The following is a 23,083-nucleotide window of genomic DNA, read 5'->3' on the forward strand; positions in this document are numbered from 1 at the left end:
TTTGGCTCTGCTTTTCTTCTCCTCATTGGATTTTTCATGTTCAAAGTTGCAGAAGCCAGATTACAAGCTCATTTTGGTTCAACTTCAGCAACTGTGCATTGCATTGCCATGTAATGTGATGCAATGCTATCTTTCTAGCTCTCCCTTTCTACTTCCTTTTGGATAAACAGACATATTAGGCAAGCATTTTGGAGCTTTCACCTAAATAACTACAGGTGGTGAGATAAGCTGCACAATATAATTGACCTTTCAGTATATTGTTGCACACACACCATCTATTTAGCAAATGCCCTTGTTATCAACAGCAGCCTTTTAAACTCACCCGAGCTAACAGGTATGTGCGCTGGTTACACTGCTGCGCTTAAAATTTCTTTTTTGGTTTGCTACAATGCCTTTTCTGAAACGTTGTCTCCTTCTGCTGGAACACTGACTTCTTTCATTTAATGCCTGCAGACTATAAAAGAGAACCCAACCCAAAAAGTTTGGTTGATTAGTCTGTGGCATTCTGTTAAACTGTTGCTTATGGCGGTCTCTGTGAGCTTCTCAGCGACATTCAGCCAGCCAGGTATCCTGCCTGCAGTAGATGGAATGTGGCAATGGAACGCTGGCTGCGCGTGTCATAATAGGCTCTGAGCCTTTATATACCTGTGCACAGCAGCAGCCACCTTCAGTCTGCTGCTGGACAGCCAGCAGCAGCAGCAGCAGCAGGAGAGGTATGTAATCAGGAGCCCTCCTGCTAAGGGTAGACAGCTGCTCGTTCCACCCCACCCCCCGCCTTAATTGGTTCTCCTCCCTTCCAACGGTGTTGAGGCGGGTGGGAACAGCAGGGGGTGAAGGTGCTGTGTTTAAAGAGGTGGAGTTATGCAGATCTAAAACGCGTGGATTGCAGCAGCAGCAAGCCGAAAAGTGCAGGCATGTAAGGGATCTAGAGGTTGACAACATGTCTTCTTAACGGGAGTCCAGGAGCTCATCTCCACAAATGGACTTTTTAGGATCCTTGGGTGGCTCCGTAGTTTGAAACCAATTCTGGTTATCGCTTCTCGGCCTTTTGGCTAAGATCAAGTGTAGTATCTGTTCTTATCAGTTTAATATCTGATACGTCCCCTATCTGGGGACCATATATTAAATGGATTTTTAGAACAGGGAGATGGAAAAAGAGCTTGCTCTGTCCACTCCACGCATTGACCTGGTATTGCAGTATCTCCAGGACCGGTGCACCCCTTCTTTAATGCAGTTTCTAAAATCAGAAAGAATTGAATTCAATGTTTTTTGTTCATTTTGCTTGTTTGTCGGATTTTGGGATGGACTCTTTGGCTCTGCTTTTCTTCTCCTCATTGGATTTTTCATGTTCAAAGTTGCAGAAGCCAGATTACAAGCTCATTTTGGTTCAACTTCAGCAACTGTGCATTGCATTGCCATGTAATGTGATGCAATGCTATCTTTCTAGCTCTCCCTTTCTACTTCCTTTTGGATAAACAGACATATTAGGCAAGCATTTTGGAGCTTTCACCTAAATAACTACAGGTGGTGAGATAAGCTGCACAATATAATTGACCTTTCAGTATATTGTTGCACACACACCATCTATTTAGCAAATGCCCTTGTTATCAACAGCAGCCTTTTAAACTCACCCGAGCTAACAGGTATGTGCGCTGGTTACACTGCTGCGCTTAAAATTTCTTTTTTGGTTTGCTACAATGCCTTTTCTGAAACGTTGTCTCCTTCTGCTGGAACACTGACTTCTTTCATTTAATGCCTGCAGACTATAAAAGAGAACCCAACCCAAAAAGTTTGGTTGATTAGTCTGTGGCATTCTGTTAAACTGTTGCTTATGGCGGTCTCTGTGAGCTTCTCAGCGACATTCAGCCAGCCAGGTATCCTGCCTGCAGTAGATGGAATGTGGCAATGGAACGCTGGCTGCGCGTGTCATAATAGGCTCTGAGCCTTTATATACCTGTGCACAGCAGCAGCCACCTTCAGTCTGCTGCTGGACAGCCAGCAGCAGCAGCAGCAGCAGGAGAGGTATGTAATCAGGAGCCCTCCTGCTAAGGGTAGACAGCTGCTCGTTCCACCCCACCCCCCGCCTTAATTGGTTCTCCTCCCTTCCAACGGTGTTGAGGCGGGTGGGAACAGCAGGGGGTGAAGGTGCTGTGTTTAAAGAGGTGGAGTTATGCAGATCTAAAACGCGTGGATTGCAGCAGCAGCAAGCCGAAAAGTGCAGGCATGTAAGGGATCTAGAGGTTGACAACATGTCTTCTTAACGGGAGTCCAGGAGCTCATCTCCACAAATGGACTTTTTAGGATCCTTGGGTGGCTCCGTAGTTTGAAACCAATTCTGGTTATCGCTTCTCGGCCTTTTGGCTAAGATCAAGTGTAGTATCTGTTCTTATCAGTTTAATATCTGATACGTCCCCTATCTGGGGACCATATATTAAATGGATTTTTAGAACAGGGAGATGGAAAAAGAGCTTGCTCTGTCCACTCCACGCATTGACCTGGTATTGCAGTATCTCCAGGACCGGTGCACCCCTTCTTTAATGCAGTTTCTAAAATCAGAAAGAATTGAATTCAATGTTTTTTGTTCATTTTGCTTGTTTGTCGGATTTTGGGATGGACTCTTTGGCTCTGCTTTTCTTCTCCTCATTGGATTTTTCATGTTCAAAGTTGCAGAAGCCAGATTACAAGCTCATTTTGGTTCAACTTCAGCAACTGTGCATTGCATTGCCATGTAATGTGATGCAATGCTATCTTTCTAGCTCTCCCTTTCTACTTCCTTTTGGATAAACAGACATATTAGGCAAGCATTTTGGAGCTTTCACCTAAATAACTACAGGTGGTGAGATAAGCTGCACAATATAATTGACCTTTCAGTATATTGTTGCACACACACCATCTATTTAGCAAATGCCCTTGTTATCAACAGCAGCCTTTTAAACTCACCCGAGCTAACAGGTATGTGCGCTGGTTACACTGCTGCGCTTAAAATTTCTTTTTTGGTTTGCTACAATGCCTTTTCTGAAACGTTGTCTCCTTCTGCTGGAACACTGACTTCTTTCATTTAATGCCTGCAGACTATAAAAGAGAACCCAACCCAAAAAGTTTGGTTGATTAGTCTGTGGCATTCTGTTAAACTGTTGCTTATGGCGGTCTCTGTGAGCTTCTCAGCGACATTCAGCCAGCCAGGTATCCTGCCTGCAGTAGATGGAATGTGGCAATGGAACGCTGGCTGCGCGTGTCATAATAGGCTCTGAGCCTTTATATACCTGTGCACAGCAGCAGCCACCTTCAGTCTGCTGCTGGACAGCCAGCAGCAGCAGCAGCAGCAGGAGAGGTATGTAATCAGGAGCCCTCCTGCTAAGGGTAGACAGCTGCTCGTTCCACCCCACCCCCCGCCTTAATTGGTTCTCCTCCCTTCCAACGGTGTTGAGGCGGGTGGGAACAGCAGGGGGTGAAGGTGCTGTGTTTAAAGAGGTGGAGTTATGCAGATCTAAAACGCGTGGATTGCAGCAGCAGCAAGCCGAAAAGTGCAGGCATGTAAGGGATCTAGAGGTTGACAACATGTCTTCTTAACGGGAGTCCAGGAGCTCATCTCCACAAATGGACTTTTTAGGATCCTTGGGTGGCTCCGTAGTTTGAAACCAATTCTGGTTATCGCTTCTCGGCCTTTTGGCTAAGATCAAGTGTAGTATCTGTTCTTATCAGTTTAATATCTGATACGTCCCCTATCTGGGGACCATATATTAAATGGATTTTTAGAACAGGGAGATGGAAAAAGAGCTTGCTCTGTCCACTCCACGCATTGACCTGGTATTGCAGTATCTCCAGGACCGGTGCACCCCTTCTTTAATGCAGTTTCTAAAATCAGAAAGAATTGAATTCAATGTTTTTTGTTCATTTTGCTTGTTTGTCGGATTTTGGGATGGACTCTTTGGCTCTGCTTTTCTTCTCCTCATTGGATTTTTCATGTTCAAAGTTGCAGAAGCCAGATTACAAGCTCATTTTGGTTCAACTTCAGCAACTGTGCATTGCATTGCCATGTAATGTGATGCAATGCTATCTTTCTAGCTCTCCCTTTCTACTTCCTTTTGGATAAACAGACATATTAGGCAAGCATTTTGGAGCTTTCACCTAAATAACTACAGGTGGTGAGATAAGCTGCACAATATAATTGACCTTTCAGTATATTGTTGCACACACACCATCTATTTAGCAAATGCCCTTGTTATCAACAGCAGCCTTTTAAACTCACCCGAGCTAACAGGTATGTGCGCTGGTTACACTGCTGCGCTTAAAATTTCTTTTTTGGTTTGCTACAATGCCTTTTCTGAAACGTTGTCTCCTTCTGCTGGAACACTGACTTCTTTCATTTAATGCCTGCAGACTATAAAAGAGAACCCAACCCAAAAAGTTTGGTTGATTAGTCTGTGGCATTCTGTTAAACTGTTGCTTATGGCGGTCTCTGTGAGCTTCTCAGCGACATTCAGCCAGCCAGGTATCCTGCCTGCAGTAGATGGAATGTGGCAATGGAACGCTGGCTGCGCGTGTCATAATAGGCTCTGAGCCTTTATATACCTGTGCACAGCAGCAGCCACCTTCAGTCTGCTGCTGGACAGCCAGCAGCAGCAGCAGCAGCAGGAGAGGTATGTAATCAGGAGCCCTCCTGCTAAGGGTAGACAGCTGCTCGTTCCACCCCACCCCCCGCCTTAATTGGTTCTCCTCCCTTCCAACGGTGTTGAGGCGGGTGGGAACAGCAGGGGGTGAAGGTGCTGTGTTTAAAGAGGTGGAGTTATGCAGATCTAAAACGCGTGGATTGCAGCAGCAGCAAGCCGAAAAGTGCAGGCATGTAAGGGATCTAGAGGTTGACAACATGTCTTCTTAACGGGAGTCCAGGAGCTCATCTCCACAAATGGACTTTTTAGGATCCTTGGGTGGCTCCGTAGTTTGAAACCAATTCTGGTTATCGCTTCTCGGCCTTTTGGCTAAGATCAAGTGTAGTATCTGTTCTTATCAGTTTAATATCTGATACGTCCCCTATCTGGGGACCATATATTAAATGGATTTTTAGAACAGGGAGATGGAAAAAGAGCTTGCTCTGTCCACTCCACGCATTGACCTGGTATTGCAGTATCTCCAGGACCGGTGCACCCCTTCTTTAATGCAGTTTCTAAAATCAGAAAGAATTGAATTCAATGTTTTTTGTTCATTTTGCTTGTTTGTCGGATTTTGGGATGGACTCTTTGGCTCTGCTTTTCTTCTCCTCATTGGATTTTTCATGTTCAAAGTTGCAGAAGCCAGATTACAAGCTCATTTTGGTTCAACTTCAGCAACTGTGCATTGCATTGCCATGTAATGTGATGCAATGCTATCTTTCTAGCTCTCCCTTTCTACTTCCTTTTGGATAAACAGACATATTAGGCAAGCATTTTGGAGCTTTCACCTAAATAACTACAGGTGGTGAGATAAGCTGCACAATATAATTGACCTTTCAGTATATTGTTGCACACACACCATCTATTTAGCAAATGCCCTTGTTATCAACAGCAGCCTTTTAAACTCACCCGAGCTAACAGGTATGTGCGCTGGTTACACTGCTGCGCTTAAAATTTCTTTTTTGGTTTGCTACAATGCCTTTTCTGAAACGTTGTCTCCTTCTGCTGGAACACTGACTTCTTTCATTTAATGCCTGCAGACTATAAAAGAGAACCCAACCCAAAAAGTTTGGTTGATTAGTCTGTGGCATTCTGTTAAACTGTTGCTTATGGCGGTCTCTGTGAGCTTCTCAGCGACATTCAGCCAGCCAGGTATCCTGCCTGCAGTAGATGGAATGTGGCAATGGAACGCTGGCTGCGCGTGTCATAATAGGCTCTGAGCCTTTATATACCTGTGCACAGCAGCAGCCACCTTCAGTCTGCTGCTGGACAGCCAGCAGCAGCAGCAGCAGCAGGAGAGGTATGTAATCAGGAGCCCTCCTGCTAAGGGTAGACAGCTGCTCGTTCCACCCCACCCCCCGCCTTAATTGGTTCTCCTCCCTTCCAACGGTGTTGAGGCGGGTGGGAACAGCAGGGGGTGAAGGTGCTGTGTTTAAAGAGGTGGAGTTATGCAGATCTAAAACGCGTGGATTGCAGCAGCAGCAAGCCGAAAAGTGCAGGCATGTAAGGGATCTAGAGGTTGACAACATGTCTTCTTAACGGGAGTCCAGGAGCTCATCTCCACAAATGGACTTTTTAGGATCCTTGGGTGGCTCCGTAGTTTGAAACCAATTCTGGTTATCGCTTCTCGGCCTTTTGGCTAAGATCAAGTGTAGTATCTGTTCTTATCAGTTTAATATCTGATACGTCCCCTATCTGGGGACCATATATTAAATGGATTTTTAGAACAGGGAGATGGAAAAAGAGCTTGCTCTGTCCACTCCACGCATTGACCTGGTATTGCAGTATCTCCAGGACCGGTGCACCCCTTCTTTAATGCAGTTTCTAAAATCAGAAAGAATTGAATTCAATGTTTTTTGTTCATTTTGCTTGTTTGTCGGATTTTGGGATGGACTCTTTGGCTCTGCTTTTCTTCTCCTCATTGGATTTTTCATGTTCAAAGTTGCAGAAGCCAGATTACAAGCTCATTTTGGTTCAACTTCAGCAACTGTGCATTGCATTGCCATGTAATGTGATGCAATGCTATCTTTCTAGCTCTCCCTTTCTACTTCCTTTTGGATAAACAGACATATTAGGCAAGCATTTTGGAGCTTTCACCTAAATAACTACAGGTGGTGAGATAAGCTGCACAATATAATTGACCTTTCAGTATATTGTTGCACACACACCATCTATTTAGCAAATGCCCTTGTTATCAACAGCAGCCTTTTAAACTCACCCGAGCTAACAGGTATGTGCGCTGGTTACACTGCTGCGCTTAAAATTTCTTTTTTGGTTTGCTACAATGCCTTTTCTGAAACGTTGTCTCCTTCTGCTGGAACACTGACTTCTTTCATTTAATGCCTGCAGACTATAAAAGAGAACCCAACCCAAAAAGTTTGGTTGATTAGTCTGTGGCATTCTGTTAAACTGTTGCTTATGGCGGTCTCTGTGAGCTTCTCAGCGACATTCAGCCAGCCAGGTATCCTGCCTGCAGTAGATGGAATGTGGCAATGGAACGCTGGCTGCGCGTGTCATAATAGGCTCTGAGCCTTTATATACCTGTGCACAGCAGCAGCCACCTTCAGTCTGCTGCTGGACAGCCAGCAGCAGCAGCAGCAGCAGGAGAGGTATGTAATCAGGAGCCCTCCTGCTAAGGGTAGACAGCTGCTCGTTCCACCCCACCCCCCGCCTTAATTGGTTCTCCTCCCTTCCAACGGTGTTGAGGCGGGTGGGAACAGCAGGGGGTGAAGGTGCTGTGTTTAAAGAGGTGGAGTTATGCAGATCTAAAACGCGTGGATTGCAGCAGCAGCAAGCCGAAAAGTGCAGGCATGTAAGGGATCTAGAGGTTGACAACATGTCTTCTTAACGGGAGTCCAGGAGCTCATCTCCACAAATGGACTTTTTAGGATCCTTGGGTGGCTCCGTAGTTTGAAACCAATTCTGGTTATCGCTTCTCGGCCTTTTGGCTAAGATCAAGTGTAGTATCTGTTCTTATCAGTTTAATATCTGATACGTCCCCTATCTGGGGACCATATATTAAATGGATTTTTAGAACAGGGAGATGGAAAAAGAGCTTGCTCTGTCCACTCCACGCATTGACCTGGTATTGCAGTATCTCCAGGACCGGTGCACCCCTTCTTTAATGCAGTTTCTAAAATCAGAAAGAATTGAATTCAATGTTTTTTGTTCATTTTGCTTGTTTGTCGGATTTTGGGATGGACTCTTTGGCTCTGCTTTTCTTCTCCTCATTGGATTTTTCATGTTCAAAGTTGCAGAAGCCAGATTACAAGCTCATTTTGGTTCAACTTCAGCAACTGTGCATTGCATTGCCATGTAATGTGATGCAATGCTATCTTTCTAGCTCTCCCTTTCTACTTCCTTTTGGATAAACAGACATATTAGGCAAGCATTTTGGAGCTTTCACCTAAATAACTACAGGTGGTGAGATAAGCTGCACAATATAATTGACCTTTCAGTATATTGTTGCACACACACCATCTATTTAGCAAATGCCCTTGTTATCAACAGCAGCCTTTTAAACTCACCCGAGCTAACAGGTATGTGCGCTGGTTACACTGCTGCGCTTAAAATTTCTTTTTTGGTTTGCTACAATGCCTTTTCTGAAACGTTGTCTCCTTCTGCTGGAACACTGACTTCTTTCATTTAATGCCTGCAGACTATAAAAGAGAACCCAACCCAAAAAGTTTGGTTGATTAGTCTGTGGCATTCTGTTAAACTGTTGCTTATGGCGGTCTCTGTGAGCTTCTCAGCGACATTCAGCCAGCCAGGTATCCTGCCTGCAGTAGATGGAATGTGGCAATGGAACGCTGGCTGCGCGTGTCATAATAGGCTCTGAGCCTTTATATACCTGTGCACAGCAGCAGCCACCTTCAGTCTGCTGCTGGACAGCCAGCAGCAGCAGCAGCAGCAGGAGAGGTATGTAATCAGGAGCCCTCCTGCTAAGGGTAGACAGCTGCTCGTTCCACCCCACCCCCCGCCTTAATTGGTTCTCCTCCCTTCCAACGGTGTTGAGGCGGGTGGGAACAGCAGGGGGTGAAGGTGCTGTGTTTAAAGAGGTGGAGTTATGCAGATCTAAAACGCGTGGATTGCAGCAGCAGCAAGCCGAAAAGTGCAGGCATGTAAGGGATCTAGAGGTTGACAACATGTCTTCTTAACGGGAGTCCAGGAGCTCATCTCCACAAATGGACTTTTTAGGATCCTTGGGTGGCTCCGTAGTTTGAAACCAATTCTGGTTATCGCTTCTCGGCCTTTTGGCTAAGATCAAGTGTAGTATCTGTTCTTATCAGTTTAATATCTGATACGTCCCCTATCTGGGGACCATATATTAAATGGATTTTTAGAACAGGGAGATGGAAAAAGAGCTTGCTCTGTCCACTCCACGCATTGACCTGGTATTGCAGTATCTCCAGGACCGGTGCACCCCTTCTTTAATGCAGTTTCTAAAATCAGAAAGAATTGAATTCAATGTTTTTTGTTCATTTTGCTTGTTTGTCGGATTTTGGGATGGACTCTTTGGCTCTGCTTTTCTTCTCCTCATTGGATTTTTCATGTTCAAAGTTGCAGAAGCCAGATTACAAGCTCATTTTGGTTCAACTTCAGCAACTGTGCATTGCATTGCCATGTAATGTGATGCAATGCTATCTTTCTAGCTCTCCCTTTCTACTTCCTTTTGGATAAACAGACATATTAGGCAAGCATTTTGGAGCTTTCACCTAAATAACTACAGGTGGTGAGATAAGCTGCACAATATAATTGACCTTTCAGTATATTGTTGCACACACACCATCTATTTAGCAAATGCCCTTGTTATCAACAGCAGCCTTTTAAACTCACCCGAGCTAACAGGTATGTGCGCTGGTTACACTGCTGCGCTTAAAATTTCTTTTTTGGTTTGCTACAATGCCTTTTCTGAAACGTTGTCTCCTTCTGCTGGAACACTGACTTCTTTCATTTAATGCCTGCAGACTATAAAAGAGAACCCAACCCAAAAAGTTTGGTTGATTAGTCTGTGGCATTCTGTTAAACTGTTGCTTATGGCGGTCTCTGTGAGCTTCTCAGCGACATTCAGCCAGCCAGGTATCCTGCCTGCAGTAGATGGAATGTGGCAATGGAACGCTGGCTGCGCGTGTCATAATAGGCTCTGAGCCTTTATATACCTGTGCACAGCAGCAGCCACCTTCAGTCTGCTGCTGGACAGCCAGCAGCAGCAGCAGCAGCAGGAGAGGTATGTAATCAGGAGCCCTCCTGCTAAGGGTAGACAGCTGCTCGTTCCACCCCACCCCCCGCCTTAATTGGTTCTCCTCCCTTCCAACGGTGTTGAGGCGGGTGGGAACAGCAGGGGGTGAAGGTGCTGTGTTTAAAGAGGTGGAGTTATGCAGATCTAAAACGCGTGGATTGCAGCAGCAGCAAGCCGAAAAGTGCAGGCATGTAAGGGATCTAGAGGTTGACAACATGTCTTCTTAACGGGAGTCCAGGAGCTCATCTCCACAAATGGACTTTTTAGGATCCTTGGGTGGCTCCGTAGTTTGAAACCAATTCTGGTTATCGCTTCTCGGCCTTTTGGCTAAGATCAAGTGTAGTATCTGTTCTTATCAGTTTAATATCTGATACGTCCCCTATCTGGGGACCATATATTAAATGGATTTTTAGAACAGGGAGATGGAAAAAGAGCTTGCTCTGTCCACTCCACGCATTGACCTGGTATTGCAGTATCTCCAGGACCGGTGCACCCCTTCTTTAATGCAGTTTCTAAAATCAGAAAGAATTGAATTCAATGTTTTTTGTTCATTTTGCTTGTTTGTCGGATTTTGGGATGGACTCTTTGGCTCTGCTTTTCTTCTCCTCATTGGATTTTTCATGTTCAAAGTTGCAGAAGCCAGATTACAAGCTCATTTTGGTTCAACTTCAGCAACTGTGCATTGCATTGCCATGTAATGTGATGCAATGCTATCTTTCTAGCTCTCCCTTTCTACTTCCTTTTGGATAAACAGACATATTAGGCAAGCATTTTGGAGCTTTCACCTAAATAACTACAGGTGGTGAGATAAGCTGCACAATATAATTGACCTTTCAGTATATTGTTGCACACACACCATCTATTTAGCAAATGCCCTTGTTATCAACAGCAGCCTTTTAAACTCACCCGAGCTAACAGGTATGTGCGCTGGTTACACTGCTGCGCTTAAAATTTCTTTTTTGGTTTGCTACAATGCCTTTTCTGAAACGTTGTCTCCTTCTGCTGGAACACTGACTTCTTTCATTTAATGCCTGCAGACTATAAAAGAGAACCCAACCCAAAAAGTTTGGTTGATTAGTCTGTGGCATTCTGTTAAACTGTTGCTTATGGCGGTCTCTGTGAGCTTCTCAGCGACATTCAGCCAGCCAGGTATCCTGCCTGCAGTAGATGGAATGTGGCAATGGAACGCTGGCTGCGCGTGTCATAATAGGCTCTGAGCCTTTATATACCTGTGCACAGCAGCAGCCACCTTCAGTCTGCTGCTGGACAGCCAGCAGCAGCAGCAGCAGCAGGAGAGGTATGTAATCAGGAGCCCTCCTGCTAAGGGTAGACAGCTGCTCGTTCCACCCCACCCCCCGCCTTAATTGGTTCTCCTCCCTTCCAACGGTGTTGAGGCGGGTGGGAACAGCAGGGGGTGAAGGTGCTGTGTTTAAAGAGGTGGAGTTATGCAGATCTAAAACGCGTGGATTGCAGCAGCAGCAAGCCGAAAAGTGCAGGCATGTAAGGGATCTAGAGGTTGACAACATGTCTTCTTAACGGGAGTCCAGGAGCTCATCTCCACAAATGGACTTTTTAGGATCCTTGGGTGGCTCCGTAGTTTGAAACCAATTCTGGTTATCGCTTCTCGGCCTTTTGGCTAAGATCAAGTGTAGTATCTGTTCTTATCAGTTTAATATCTGATACGTCCCCTATCTGGGGACCATATATTAAATGGATTTTTAGAACAGGGAGATGGAAAAAGAGCTTGCTCTGTCCACTCCACGCATTGACCTGGTATTGCAGTATCTCCAGGACCGGTGCACCCCTTCTTTAATGCAGTTTCTAAAATCAGAAAGAATTGAATTCAATGTTTTTTGTTCATTTTGCTTGTTTGTCGGATTTTGGGATGGACTCTTTGGCTCTGCTTTTCTTCTCCTCATTGGATTTTTCATGTTCAAAGTTGCAGAAGCCAGATTACAAGCTCATTTTGGTTCAACTTCAGCAACTGTGCATTGCATTGCCATGTAATGTGATGCAATGCTATCTTTCTAGCTCTCCCTTTCTACTTCCTTTTGGATAAACAGACATATTAGGCAAGCATTTTGGAGCTTTCACCTAAATAACTACAGGTGGTGAGATAAGCTGCACAATATAATTGACCTTTCAGTATATTGTTGCACACACACCATCTATTTAGCAAATGCCCTTGTTATCAACAGCAGCCTTTTAAACTCACCCGAGCTAACAGGTATGTGCGCTGGTTACACTGCTGCGCTTAAAATTTCTTTTTTGGTTTGCTACAATGCCTTTTCTGAAACGTTGTCTCCTTCTGCTGGAACACTGACTTCTTTCATTTAATGCCTGCAGACTATAAAAGAGAACCCAACCCAAAAAGTTTGGTTGATTAGTCTGTGGCATTCTGTTAAACTGTTGCTTATGGCGGTCTCTGTGAGCTTCTCAGCGACATTCAGCCAGCCAGGTATCCTGCCTGCAGTAGATGGAATGTGGCAATGGAACGCTGGCTGCGCGTGTCATAATAGGCTCTGAGCCTTTATATACCTGTGCACAGCAGCAGCCACCTTCAGTCTGCTGCTGGACAGCCAGCAGCAGCAGCAGCAGCAGGAGAGGTATGTAATCAGGAGCCCTCCTGCTAAGGGTAGACAGCTGCTCGTTCCACCCCACCCCCCGCCTTAATTGGTTCTCCTCCCTTCCAACGGTGTTGAGGCGGGTGGGAACAGCAGGGGGTGAAGGTGCTGTGTTTAAAGAGGTGGAGTTATGCAGATCTAAAACGCGTGGATTGCAGCAGCAGCAAGCCGAAAAGTGCAGGCATGTAAGGGATCTAGAGGTTGACAACATGTCTTCTTAACGGGAGTCCAGGAGCTCATCTCCACAAATGGACTTTTTAGGATCCTTGGGTGGCTCCGTAGTTTGAAACCAATTCTGGTTATCGCTTCTCGGCCTTTTGGCTAAGATCAAGTGTAGTATCTGTTCTTATCAGTTTAATATCTGATACGTCCCCTATCTGGGGACCATATATTAAATGGATTTTTAGAACAGGGAGATGGAAAAAGAGCTTGCTCTGTCCACTCCACGCATTGACCTGGTATTGCAGTATCTCCAGGACCGGTGCACCCCTTCTTTAATGCAGTTTCTAAAATCAGAAAGAATTGAATTCAATGTTTTTTGTTCATTTTGCTTGTTTGTCGGATTTTGGGATGGACTCTTTGGCTCTGCTTTTCTTCTCCTCATTGGATTTTTCATGTTCAAAGTTGCAGAAGCCAGATTACAAGCTCATTTTGGTTCAACTTCAGCAACTGTGCATTGCATTGCCATGTAATGTGATGCAATGCTATCTTTCTAGCTCTCCCTTTCTACTTCCTTTTGGATAAACAGACATATTAGGCAAGCATTTTGGAGCTTTCACCTAAATAACTACAGGTGGTGAGATAAGCTGCACAATATAATTGACCTTTCAGTATATTGTTGCACACACACCATCTATTTAGCAAATGCCCTTGTTATCAACAGCAGCCTTTTAAACTCACCCGAGCTAACAGGTATGTGCGCTGGTTACACTGCTGCCTTAAAATTTCTTTTTTGGTTTGCTACAATGCCTTTTCTGAAACGTTGTCTCCTTCTGCTGGAACACTGACTTCTTTCATTTAATGCCTGCAGACTATAAAAGAGAACCCAACCCAAAAAGTTTGGTTGATTAGTCTGTGGCATTCTGTTAAACTGTTGCTTATGGCGGTCTCTGTGAGCTTCTCAGCGACATTCAGCCAGCCAGGTATCCTGCCTGCAGTAGATGGAATGTGGCAATGGAACGCTGGCTGCGCGTGTCATAATAGGCTCTGAGCCTTTATATACCTGTGCACAGCAGCAGCCACCTTCAGTCTGCTGCTGGACAGCCAGCAGCAGCAGCAGCAGCAGGAGAGGTATGTAATCAGGAGCCCTCCTGCTAAGGGTAGACAGCTGCTCGTTCCACCCCACCCCCCGCCTTAATTGGTTCTCCTCCCTTCCAACGGTGTTGAGGCGGGTGGGAACAGCAGGGGGTGAAGGTGCTGTGTTTAAAGAGGTGGAGTTATGCAGATCTAAAACGCGTGGATTGCAGCAGCAGCAAGCCGAAAAGTGCAGGCATGTAAGGGATCTAGAGGTTGACAACATGTCTTCTTAACGGGAGTCCAGGAGCTCATCTCCACAAATGGACTTTTTAGGATCCTTGGGTGGCTCCGTAGTTTGAAACCAATTCTGGTTATCGCTTCTCGGCCTTTTGGCTAAGATCAAGTGTAGTATCTGTTCTTATCAGTTTAATATCTGATACGTCCCCTATCTGGGGACCATATATTAAATGGATTTTTAGAACAGGGAGATGGAAAAAGAGCTTGCTCTGTCCACTCCACGCATTGACCTGGTATTGCAGTATCTCCAGGACCGGTGCACCCCTTCTTTAATGCAGTTTCTAAAATCAGAAAGAATTGAATTCAATGTTTTTTGTTCATTTTGCTTGTTTGTCGGATTTTGGGATGGACTCTTTGGCTCTGCTTTTCTTCTCCTCATTGGATTTTTCATGTTCAAAGTTGCAGAAGCCAGATTACAAGCTCATTTTGGTTCAACTTCAGCAACTGTGCATTGCATTGCCATGTAATGTGATGCAATGCTATCTTTCTAGCTCTCCCTTTCTACTTCCTTTTGGATAAACAGACATATTAGGCAAGCATTTTGGAGCTTTCACCTAAATAACTACAGGTGGTGAGATAAGCTGCACAATATAATTGACCTTTCAGTATATTGTTGCACACACACCATCTATTTAGCAAATGCCCTTGTTATCAACAGCAGCCTTTTAAACTCACCCGAGCTAACAGGTATGTGCGCTGGTTACACTGCTGCGCTTAAAATTTCTTTTTTGGTTTGCTACAATGCCTTTTCTGAAACGTTGTCTCCTTCTGCTGGAACACTGACTTCTTTCATTTAATGCCTGCAGACTATAAAAGAGAACCCAACCCAAAAAGTTTGGTTGATTAGTCTGTGGCATTCTGTTAAACTGTTGCTTATGGCGGTCTCTGTGAGCTTCTCAGCGACATTCAGCCAGCCAGGTATCCTGCCTGCAGTAGATGGAATGTGGCAATGGAACGCTGGCTGCGCGTGTCATAATAGGCTCTGAGCCTTTATATACCTGTGCACAGCAGCAGCCACCTTCAGTCTGCTGCTGGACAGCCAGCAGCAGCAGCAGCAGCAGGAGAGGTATGTAATCAGGAGCCCTCCTGCTAAGGGTAGACAGCTGCTCGTTCCACCCCACCCCCCGCCTTAATTGGTTCTCCTCCCTTCCAACGGTGTTGAGGCGGGTGGGAACAGCAGGGGGTGAAGGTGCTGTGTTTAAAGAGGTGGAGTTATGCAGATCTAAAACGCGTGGATTGCAGCAGCAGCAAGCCGAAAAGTGCAGGCATGTAAGGGATCTAGAGGTTGACAACATGTCTTCTTAACGGGAGTCCAGGAGCTCATCTCCACAAATGGACTTTTTAGGATCCTTGGGTGGCTCCGTAGTTTGAAACCAATTCTGGTTATCGCTTCTCGGCCTTTTGGCTAAGATCAAGTGTAGTATCTGTTCTTATCAGTTTAATATCTGATACGTCCCCTATCTGGGGACCATATATTAAATGGATTTTTAGAACAGGGAGATGGAAAAAGAGCTTGCTCTGTCCACTCCACGCATTGACCTGGTATTGCAGTATCTCCAGGACCGGTGCACCCCTTCTTTAATGCAGTTTCTAAAATCAGAAAGAATTGAATTCAATGTTTTTTGTTCATTTTGCTTGTTTGTCGGATTTTGGGATGGACTCTTTGGCTCTGCTTTTCTTCTCCTCATTGGATTTTTCATGTTCAAAGTTGCAGAAGCCAGATTACAAGCTCATTTTGGTTCAACTTCAGCAACTGTGCATTGCATTGCCATGTAATGTGATGCAATGCTATCTTTCTAGCTCTCCCTTTCTACTTCCTTTTGGATAAACAGACATATTAGGCAAGCATTTTGGAGCTTTCACCTAAATAACTACAGGTGGTGAGATAAGCTGCACAATATAATTGACCTTTCAGTATATTGTTGCACACACACCATCTATTTAGCAAATGCCCTTGTTATCAACAGCAGCCTTTTAAACTCACCCGAGCTAACAGGTATGTGCGCTGGTTACACTGCTGCGCTTAAAATTTCTTTTTTGGTTTGCTACAATGCCTTTTCTGAAACGTTGTCTCCTTCTGCTGGAACACTGACTTCTTTCATTTAATGCCTGCAGACTATAAAAGAGAACCCAACCCAAAAAGTTTGGTTGATTAGTCTGTGGCATTCTGTTAAACTGTTGCTTATGGCGGTCTCTGTGAGCTTCTCAGCGACATTCAGCCAGCCAGGTATCCTGCCTGCAGTAGATGGAATGTGGCAATGGAACGCTGGCTGCGCGTGTCATAATAGGCTCTGAGCCTTTATATACCTGTGCACAGCAGCAGCCACCTTCAGTCTGCTGCTGGACAGCCAGCAGCAGCAGCAGCAGCAGGAGAGGTATGTAATCAGGAGCCCTCCTGCTAAGGGTAGACAGCTGCTCGTTCCACCCCACCCCCCGCCTTAATTGGTTCTCCTCCCTTCCAACGGTGTTGAGGCGGGTGGGAACAGCAGGGGGTGAAGGTGCTGTGTTTAAAGAGGTGGAGTTATGCAGATCTAAAACGCGTGGATTGCAGCAGCAGCAAGCCGAAAAGTGCAGGCATGTAAGGGATCTAGAGGTTGACAACATGTCTTCTTAACGGGAGTCCAGGAGCTCATCTCCACAAATGGACTTTTTAGGATCCTTGGGTGGCTCCGTAGTTTGAAACCAATTCTGGTTATCGCTTCTCGGCCTTTTGGCTAAGATCAAGTGTAGTATCTGTTCTTATCAGTTTAATATCTGATACGTCCCCTATCTGGGGACCATATATTAAATGGATTTTTAGAACAGGGAGATGGAAAAAGAGCTTGCTCTGTCCACTCCACGCATTGACCTGGTATTGCAGTATCTCCAGGACCGGTGCACCCCTTCTTTAATGCAGTTTCTAAAATCAGAAAGAATTGAATTCAATGTTTTTTGTTCATTTTGCTTGTTTGTCGGATTTTGGGATGGACTCTTTGGCTCTGCTTTTCTTCTCCTCATTGGATTTTTCATGTTCAAAGTTGCAGAAGCCAGATTACAAGCTCATTTTGGTTCAACTTCAGCAACTGTGCATTGCATTGCCATGTAATGTGATGCAATGCTATCTTTCTAGCTCTCCCTTTCTACTTCCTTTTGGATAAACAGACATATTAGGCAAGCATTTTGGAGCTTTCACCTAAATAACTACAGGTGGTGAGATAAGCTGCACAATATAATTGACCTTTCAGTATATTGTTGCACACACACCATCTATTTAGCAAATGCCCTTGTTATCAACAGCAGCCTTTTAAACTCACCCGAGCTAACAGGTATGTGCGCTGGTTACACTGCTGCGCTTAAAATTTCTTTTTTGGTTTGCTACAATGCCTTTTCTGAAACGTTGTCTCCTTCTGCTGGAACACTGACTTCTTTCATTTAATGCCTGCAGACTATAAAAGAGAACCCAACCCAAAAAGTTTGGTTGATTAGTCTGTGGCATTCTGTTAAACTGTTGCTTATGGCGGTCTCTGTGAGCTTCTCAGCGACATTCAGCCAGCCAGGTATCCTGCCTGCAGTAGATGGAATGTGGCAATGGAACGCTGGCTGCGCGTGTCATAATAGGCTCTGAGCCTTTATATACCTGTGCACAGCAGCAGCCACCTTCAGTCTGCTGCTGGACAGCCAGCAGCAGCAGCAGCAGCAGGAGAGGTATGTAATCAGGAGCCCTCCTGCTAAGGGTAGACAGCTGCTCGTTCCACCCCACCCCCCGCCTTAATTGGTTCTCCTCCCTTCCAACGGTGTTGAGGCGGGTGGGAACAGCAGGGGGTGAAGGTGCTGTGTTTAAAGAGGTGGAGTTATGCAGATCTAAAACGCGTGGATTGCAGCAGCAGCAAGCCGAAAAGTGCAGGCATGTAAGGGATCTAGAGGTTGACAACATGTCTTCTTAACGGGAGTCCAGGAGCTCATCTCCACAAATGGACTTTTTAGGATCCTTGGGTGGCTCCGTAGTTTGAAACCAATTCTGGTTATCGCTTCTCGGCCTTTTGGCTAAGATCAAGTGTAGTATCTGTTCTTATCAGTTTAATATCTGATACGTCCCCTATCTGGGGACCATATATTAAATGGATTTTTAGAACAGGGAGATGGAAAAAGAGCTTGCTCTGTCCACTCCACGCATTGACCTGGTATTGCAGTATCTCCAGGACCGGTGCACCCCTTCTTTAATGCAGTTTCTAAAATCAGAAAGAATTGAATTCAATGTTTTTTGTTCATTTTGCTTGTTTGTCGGATTTTGGGATGGACTCTTTGGCTCTGCTTTTCTTCTCCTCATTGGATTTTTCATGTTCAAAGTTGCAGAAGCCAGATTACAAGCTCATTTTGGTTCAACTTCAGCAACTGTGCATTGCATTGCCATGTAATGTGATGCAATGCTATCTTTCTAGCTCTCCCTTTCTACTTCCTTTTGGATAAACAGACATATTAGGCAAGCATTTTGGAGCTTTCACCTAAATAACTACAGGTGGTGAGATAAGCTGCACAATATAATTGACCTTTCAGTATATTGTTGCACACACACCATCTATTTAGCAAATGCCCTTGTTATCAACAGCAGCCTTTTAAACTCACCCGAGCTAACAGGTATGTGCGCTGGTTACACTGCTGCGCTTAAAATTTCTTTTTTGGTTTGCTACAATGCCTTTTCTGAAACGTTGTCTCCTTCTGCTGGAACACTGACTTCTTTCATTTAATGCCTGCAGACTATAAAAGAGAACCCAACCCAAAAAGTTTGGTTGATTAGTCTGTGGCATTCTGTTAAACTGTTGCTTATGGCGGTCTCTGTGAGCTTCTCAGCGACATTCAGCCAGCCAGGTATCCTGCCTGCAGTAGATGGAATGTGGCAATGGAACGCTGGCTGCGCGTGTCATAATAGGCTCTGAGCCTTTATATACCTGTGCACAGCAGCAGCCACCTTCAGTCTGCTGCTGGACAGCCAGCAGCAGCAGCAGCAGCAGGAGAGGTATGTAATCAGGAGCCCTCCTGCTAAGGGTAGACAGCTGCTCGTTCCACCCCACCCCCCGCCTTAATTGGTTCTCCTCCCTTCCAACGGTGTTGAGGCGGGTGGGAACAGCAGGGGGTGAAGGTGCTGTGTTTAAAGAGGTGGAGTTATGCAGATCTAAAACGCGTGGATTGCAGCAGCAGCAAGCCGAAAAGTGCAGGCATGTAAGGGATCTAGAGGTTGACAACATGTCTTCTTAACGGGAGTCCAGGAGCTCATCTCCACAAATGGACTTTTTAGGATCCTTGGGTGGCTCCGTAGTTTGAAACCAATTCTGGTTATCGCTTCTCGGCCTTTTGGCTAAGATCAAGTGTAGTATCTGTTCTTATCAGTTTAATATCTGATACGTCCCCTATCTGGGGACCATATATTAAATGGATTTTTAGAACAGGGAGATGGAAAAAGAGCTTGCTCTGTCCACTCCACGCATTGACCTGGTATTGCAGTATCTCCAGGACCGGTGCACCCCTTCTTTAATGCAGTTTCTAAAATCAGAAAGAATTGAATTCAATGTTTTTTGTTCATTTTGCTTGTTTGTCGGATTTTGGGATGGACTCTTTGGCTCTGCTTTTCTTCTCCTCATTGGATTTTTCATGTTCAAAGTTGCAGAAGCCAGATTACAAGCTCATTTTGGTTCAACTTCAGCAACTGTGCATTGCATTGCCATGTAATGTGATGCAATGCTATCTTTCTAGCTCTCCCTTTCTACTTCCTTTTGGATAAACAGACATATTAGGCAAGCATTTTGGAGCTTTCACCTAAATAACTACAGGTGGTGAGATAAGCTGCACAATATAATTGACCTTTCAGTATATTGTTGCACACACACCATCTATTTAGCAAATGCCCTTGTTATCAACAGCAGCCTTTTAAACTCACCCGAGCTAACAGGTATGTGCGCTGGTTACACTGCTGCGCTTAAAATTTCTTTTTTGGTTTGCTACAATGCCTTTTCTGAAACGTTGTCTCCTTCTGCTGGAACACTGACTTCTTTCATTTAATGCCTGCAGACTATAAAAGAGAACCCAACCCAAAAAGTTTGGTTGATTAGTCTGTGGCATTCTGTTAAACTGTTGCTTATGGCGGTCTCTGTGAGCTTCTCAGCGACATTCAGCCAGCCAGGTATCCTGCCTGCAGTAGATGGAATGTGGCAATGGAACGCTGGCTGCGCGTGTCATAATAGGCTCTGAGCCTTTATATACCTGTGCACAGCAGCAGCCACCTTCAGTCTGCTGCTGGACAGCCAGCAGCAGCAGCAGCAGCAGGAGAGGTATGTAATCAGGAGCCCTCCTGCTAAGGGTAGACAGCTGCTCGTTCCACCCCACCCCCCGCCTTAATTGGTTCTCCTCCCTTCCAACGGTGTTGAGGCGGGTGGGAACAGCAGGGGGTGAAGGTGCTGTGTTTAAAGAGGTGGAGTTATGCAGATCTAAAACGCGTGGATTGCAGCAGCAGCAAGCCGAAAAGTGCAGGCATGTAAGGGATCTAGAGGTTGACAACATGTCTTCTTAACGGGAGTCCAGGAGCTCATCTCCACAAATGGACTTTTTAGGATCCTTGGGTGGCTCCGTAGTTTGAAACCAATTCTGGTTATCGCTTCTCGGCCTTTTGGCTAAGATCAAGTGTAGTATCTGTTCTTATCAGTTTAATATCTGATACGTCCCCTATCTGGGGACCATATATTAAATGGATTTTTAGAACAGGGAGATGGAAAAAGAGCTTGCTCTGTCCACTCCACGCATTGACCTGGTATTGCAGTATCTCCAGGACCGGTGCACCCCTTCTTTAATGCAGTTTCTAAAATCAGAAAGAATTGAATTCAATGTTTTTTGTTCATTTTGCTTGTTTGTCGGATTTTGGGATGGACTCTTTGGCTCTGCTTTTCTTCTCCTCATTGGATTTTTCATGTTCAAAGTTGCAGAAGCCAGATTACAAGCTCATTTTGGTTCAACTTCAGCAACTGTGCATTGCATTGCCATGTAATGTGATGCAATGCTATCTTTCTAGCTCTCCCTTTCTACTTCCTTTTGGATAAACAGACATATTAGGCAAGCATTTTGGAGCTTTCACCTAAATAACTACAGGTGGTGAGATAAGCTGCACAATATAATTGACCTTTCAGTATATTGTTGCACACACACCATCTATTTAGCAAATGCCCTTGTTATCAACAGCAGCCTTTTAAACTCACCCGAGCTAACAGGTATGTGCGCTGGTTACACTGCTGCGCTTAAAATTTCTTTTTTGGTTTGCTACAATGCCTTTTCTGAAACGTTGTCTCCTTCTGCTGGAACACTGACTTCTTTCATTTAATGCCTGCAGACTATAAAAGAGAACCCAACCCAAAAAGTTTGGTTGATTAGTCTGTGGCATTCTGTTAAACTGTTGCTTATGGCGGTCTCTGTGAGCTTCTCAGCGACATTCAGCCAGCCAGGTATCCTGCCTGCAGTAGATGGAATGTGGCAATGGAACGCTGGCTGCGCGTGTCATAATAGGCTCTGAGCCTTTATATACCTGTGCACAGCAGCAGCCACCTTCAGTCTGCTGCTGGACAGCCAGCAGCAGCAGCAGCAGCAGGAGAGGTATGTAATCAGGAGCCCTCCTGCTAAGGGTAGACAGCTGCTCGTTCCACCCCACCCCCCGCCTTAATTGGTTCTCCTCCCTTCCAACGGTGTTGAGGCGGGTGGGAACAGCAGGGGGTGAAGGTGCTGTGTTTAAAGAGGTGGAGTTATGCAGATCTAAAACGCGTGGATTGCAGCAGCAGCAAGCCGAAAAGTGCAGGCATGTAAGGGATCTAGAGGTTGACAACATGTCTTCTTAACGGGAGTCCAGGAGCTCATCTCCACAAATGGACTTTTTAGGATCCTTGGGTGGCTCCGTAGTTTGAAACCAATTCTGGTTATCGCTTCTCGGCCTTTTGGCTAAGATCAAGTGTAGTATCTGTTCTTATCAGTTTAATATCTGATACGTCCCCTATCTGGGGACCATATATTAAATGGATTTTTAGAACAGGGAGATGGAAAAAGAGCTTGCTCTGTCCACTCCACGCATTGACCTGGTATTGCAGTATCTCCAGGACCGGTGCACCCCTTCTTTAATGCAGTTTCTAAAATCAGAAAGAATTGAATTCAATGTTTTTTGTTCATTTTGCTTGTTTGTCGGATTTTGGGATGGACTCTTTGGCTCTGCTTTTCTTCTCCTCATTGGATTTTTCATGTTCAAAGTTGCAGAAGCCAGATTACAAGCTCATTTTGGTTCAACTTCAGCAACTGTGCATTGCATTGCCATGTAATGTGATGCAATGCTATCTTTCTAGCTCTCCCTTTCTACTTCCTTTTGGATAAACAGACATATTAGGCAAGCATTTTGGAGCTTTCACCTAAATAACTACAGGTGGTGAGATAAGCTGCACAATATAATTGACCTTTCAGTATATTGTTGCACACACACCATCTATTTAGCAAATGCCCTTGTTATCAACAGCAGCCTTTTAAACTCACCCGAGCTAACAGGTATGTGCGCTGGTTACACTGCTGCGCTTAAAATTTCTTTTTTGGTTTGCTACAATGCCTTTTCTGAAACGTTGTCTCCTTCTGCTGGAACACTGACTTCTTTCATTTAATGCCTGCAGACTATAAAAGAGAACCCAACCCAAAAAGTTTGGTTGATTAGTCTGTGGCATTCTGTTAAACTGTTGCTTATGGCGGTCTCTGTGAGCTTCTCAGCGACATTCAGCCAGCCAGGTATCCTGCCTGCAGTAGATGGAATGTGGCAATGGAACGCTGGCTGCGCGTGTCATAATAGGCTCTGAGCCTTTATATACCTGTGCACAGCAGCAGCCACCTTCAGTCTGCTGCTGGACAGCCAGCAGCAGCAGCAGCAGCAGGAGAGGTATGTAATCAGGAGCCCTCCTGCTAAGGGTAGACAGCTGCTCGTTCCACCCCACCCCCCGCCTTAATTGGTTCTCCTCCCTTCCAACGGTGTTGAGGCGGGTGGGAACAGCAGGGGG

The 23,083-nt window shown here is 45.2% G+C and overlaps 17 non-coding genes across 17 annotated transcripts; all 17 read left to right on the plus strand.

Annotated features, from left to right (window-relative positions):
• Nucleotides 1-1,032: 1,032 nt before the first annotated feature.
• Nucleotides 1,033-1,223, plus strand: LOC141249310 (U2 spliceosomal RNA). The gene has a single exon (XR_012312115.1). It is a non-coding gene; the product is annotated as a U2 spliceosomal RNA (small nuclear RNA).
• Nucleotides 1,224-2,341: 1,118 nt separating this feature from the next.
• On the plus strand, nucleotides 2,342-2,532 carry LOC141249311 (U2 spliceosomal RNA). Its single transcript, XR_012312116.1, has one exon. It is a non-coding gene; the product is annotated as a U2 spliceosomal RNA (small nuclear RNA).
• Nucleotides 2,533-3,650: 1,118 nt separating this feature from the next.
• On the plus strand, nucleotides 3,651-3,841 carry LOC141249314 (U2 spliceosomal RNA). Its single transcript, XR_012312118.1, has one exon. It is a non-coding gene; the product is annotated as a U2 spliceosomal RNA (small nuclear RNA).
• Nucleotides 3,842-4,959: 1,118 nt separating this feature from the next.
• Nucleotides 4,960-5,150, plus strand: LOC141249315 (U2 spliceosomal RNA). Its single transcript, XR_012312119.1, has one exon. It is a non-coding gene; the product is annotated as a U2 spliceosomal RNA (small nuclear RNA).
• Nucleotides 5,151-6,268: 1,118 nt separating this feature from the next.
• LOC141249316 (U2 spliceosomal RNA) lies at nucleotides 6,269-6,459 on the plus strand. Its single transcript, XR_012312120.1, has one exon. It is a non-coding gene; the product is annotated as a U2 spliceosomal RNA (small nuclear RNA).
• A 1,118-nt stretch (nucleotides 6,460-7,577) lies between these two features.
• LOC141249317 (U2 spliceosomal RNA) lies at nucleotides 7,578-7,768 on the plus strand. Its single transcript, XR_012312122.1, has one exon. It is a non-coding gene; the product is annotated as a U2 spliceosomal RNA (small nuclear RNA).
• Nucleotides 7,769-8,886: 1,118 nt separating this feature from the next.
• Nucleotides 8,887-9,077, plus strand: LOC141249318 (U2 spliceosomal RNA). The gene has a single exon (XR_012312123.1). It is a non-coding gene; the product is annotated as a U2 spliceosomal RNA (small nuclear RNA).
• Nucleotides 9,078-10,195: 1,118 nt separating this feature from the next.
• LOC141249319 (U2 spliceosomal RNA) lies at nucleotides 10,196-10,386 on the plus strand. The gene has a single exon (XR_012312124.1). It is a non-coding gene; the product is annotated as a U2 spliceosomal RNA (small nuclear RNA).
• Nucleotides 10,387-11,504: 1,118 nt separating this feature from the next.
• LOC141249320 (U2 spliceosomal RNA) lies at nucleotides 11,505-11,695 on the plus strand. The gene has a single exon (XR_012312125.1). It is a non-coding gene; the product is annotated as a U2 spliceosomal RNA (small nuclear RNA).
• A 1,118-nt stretch (nucleotides 11,696-12,813) lies between these two features.
• On the plus strand, nucleotides 12,814-13,004 carry LOC141249321 (U2 spliceosomal RNA). The gene has a single exon (XR_012312126.1). It is a non-coding gene; the product is annotated as a U2 spliceosomal RNA (small nuclear RNA).
• Nucleotides 13,005-14,121: 1,117 nt separating this feature from the next.
• LOC141249322 (U2 spliceosomal RNA) lies at nucleotides 14,122-14,312 on the plus strand. Its single transcript, XR_012312128.1, has one exon. It is a non-coding gene; the product is annotated as a U2 spliceosomal RNA (small nuclear RNA).
• A 1,118-nt stretch (nucleotides 14,313-15,430) lies between these two features.
• On the plus strand, nucleotides 15,431-15,621 carry LOC141249323 (U2 spliceosomal RNA). The gene has a single exon (XR_012312129.1). It is a non-coding gene; the product is annotated as a U2 spliceosomal RNA (small nuclear RNA).
• A 1,118-nt stretch (nucleotides 15,622-16,739) lies between these two features.
• On the plus strand, nucleotides 16,740-16,930 carry LOC141249325 (U2 spliceosomal RNA). The gene has a single exon (XR_012312131.1). It is a non-coding gene; the product is annotated as a U2 spliceosomal RNA (small nuclear RNA).
• Nucleotides 16,931-18,048: 1,118 nt separating this feature from the next.
• On the plus strand, nucleotides 18,049-18,239 carry LOC141249326 (U2 spliceosomal RNA). The gene has a single exon (XR_012312132.1). It is a non-coding gene; the product is annotated as a U2 spliceosomal RNA (small nuclear RNA).
• Nucleotides 18,240-19,357: 1,118 nt separating this feature from the next.
• Nucleotides 19,358-19,548, plus strand: LOC141249327 (U2 spliceosomal RNA). Its single transcript, XR_012312133.1, has one exon. It is a non-coding gene; the product is annotated as a U2 spliceosomal RNA (small nuclear RNA).
• A 1,118-nt stretch (nucleotides 19,549-20,666) lies between these two features.
• Nucleotides 20,667-20,857, plus strand: LOC141249329 (U2 spliceosomal RNA). The gene has a single exon (XR_012312134.1). It is a non-coding gene; the product is annotated as a U2 spliceosomal RNA (small nuclear RNA).
• A 1,118-nt stretch (nucleotides 20,858-21,975) lies between these two features.
• On the plus strand, nucleotides 21,976-22,166 carry LOC141249330 (U2 spliceosomal RNA). The gene has a single exon (XR_012312135.1). It is a non-coding gene; the product is annotated as a U2 spliceosomal RNA (small nuclear RNA).
• Nucleotides 22,167-23,083: the final 917 nt, after the last annotated feature.

The sequence above is a fragment of the Phyllobates terribilis genome, unplaced genomic scaffold (assembly GCF_046119375.1).
Source record: "Phyllobates terribilis strain yellow unplaced genomic scaffold, ASM4611937v1 Scaffold_4489__1_contigs__length_60408, whole genome shotgun sequence".
Taxonomy (NCBI): Eukaryota; Metazoa; Chordata; class Amphibia; order Anura; family Dendrobatidae; genus Phyllobates; species Phyllobates terribilis.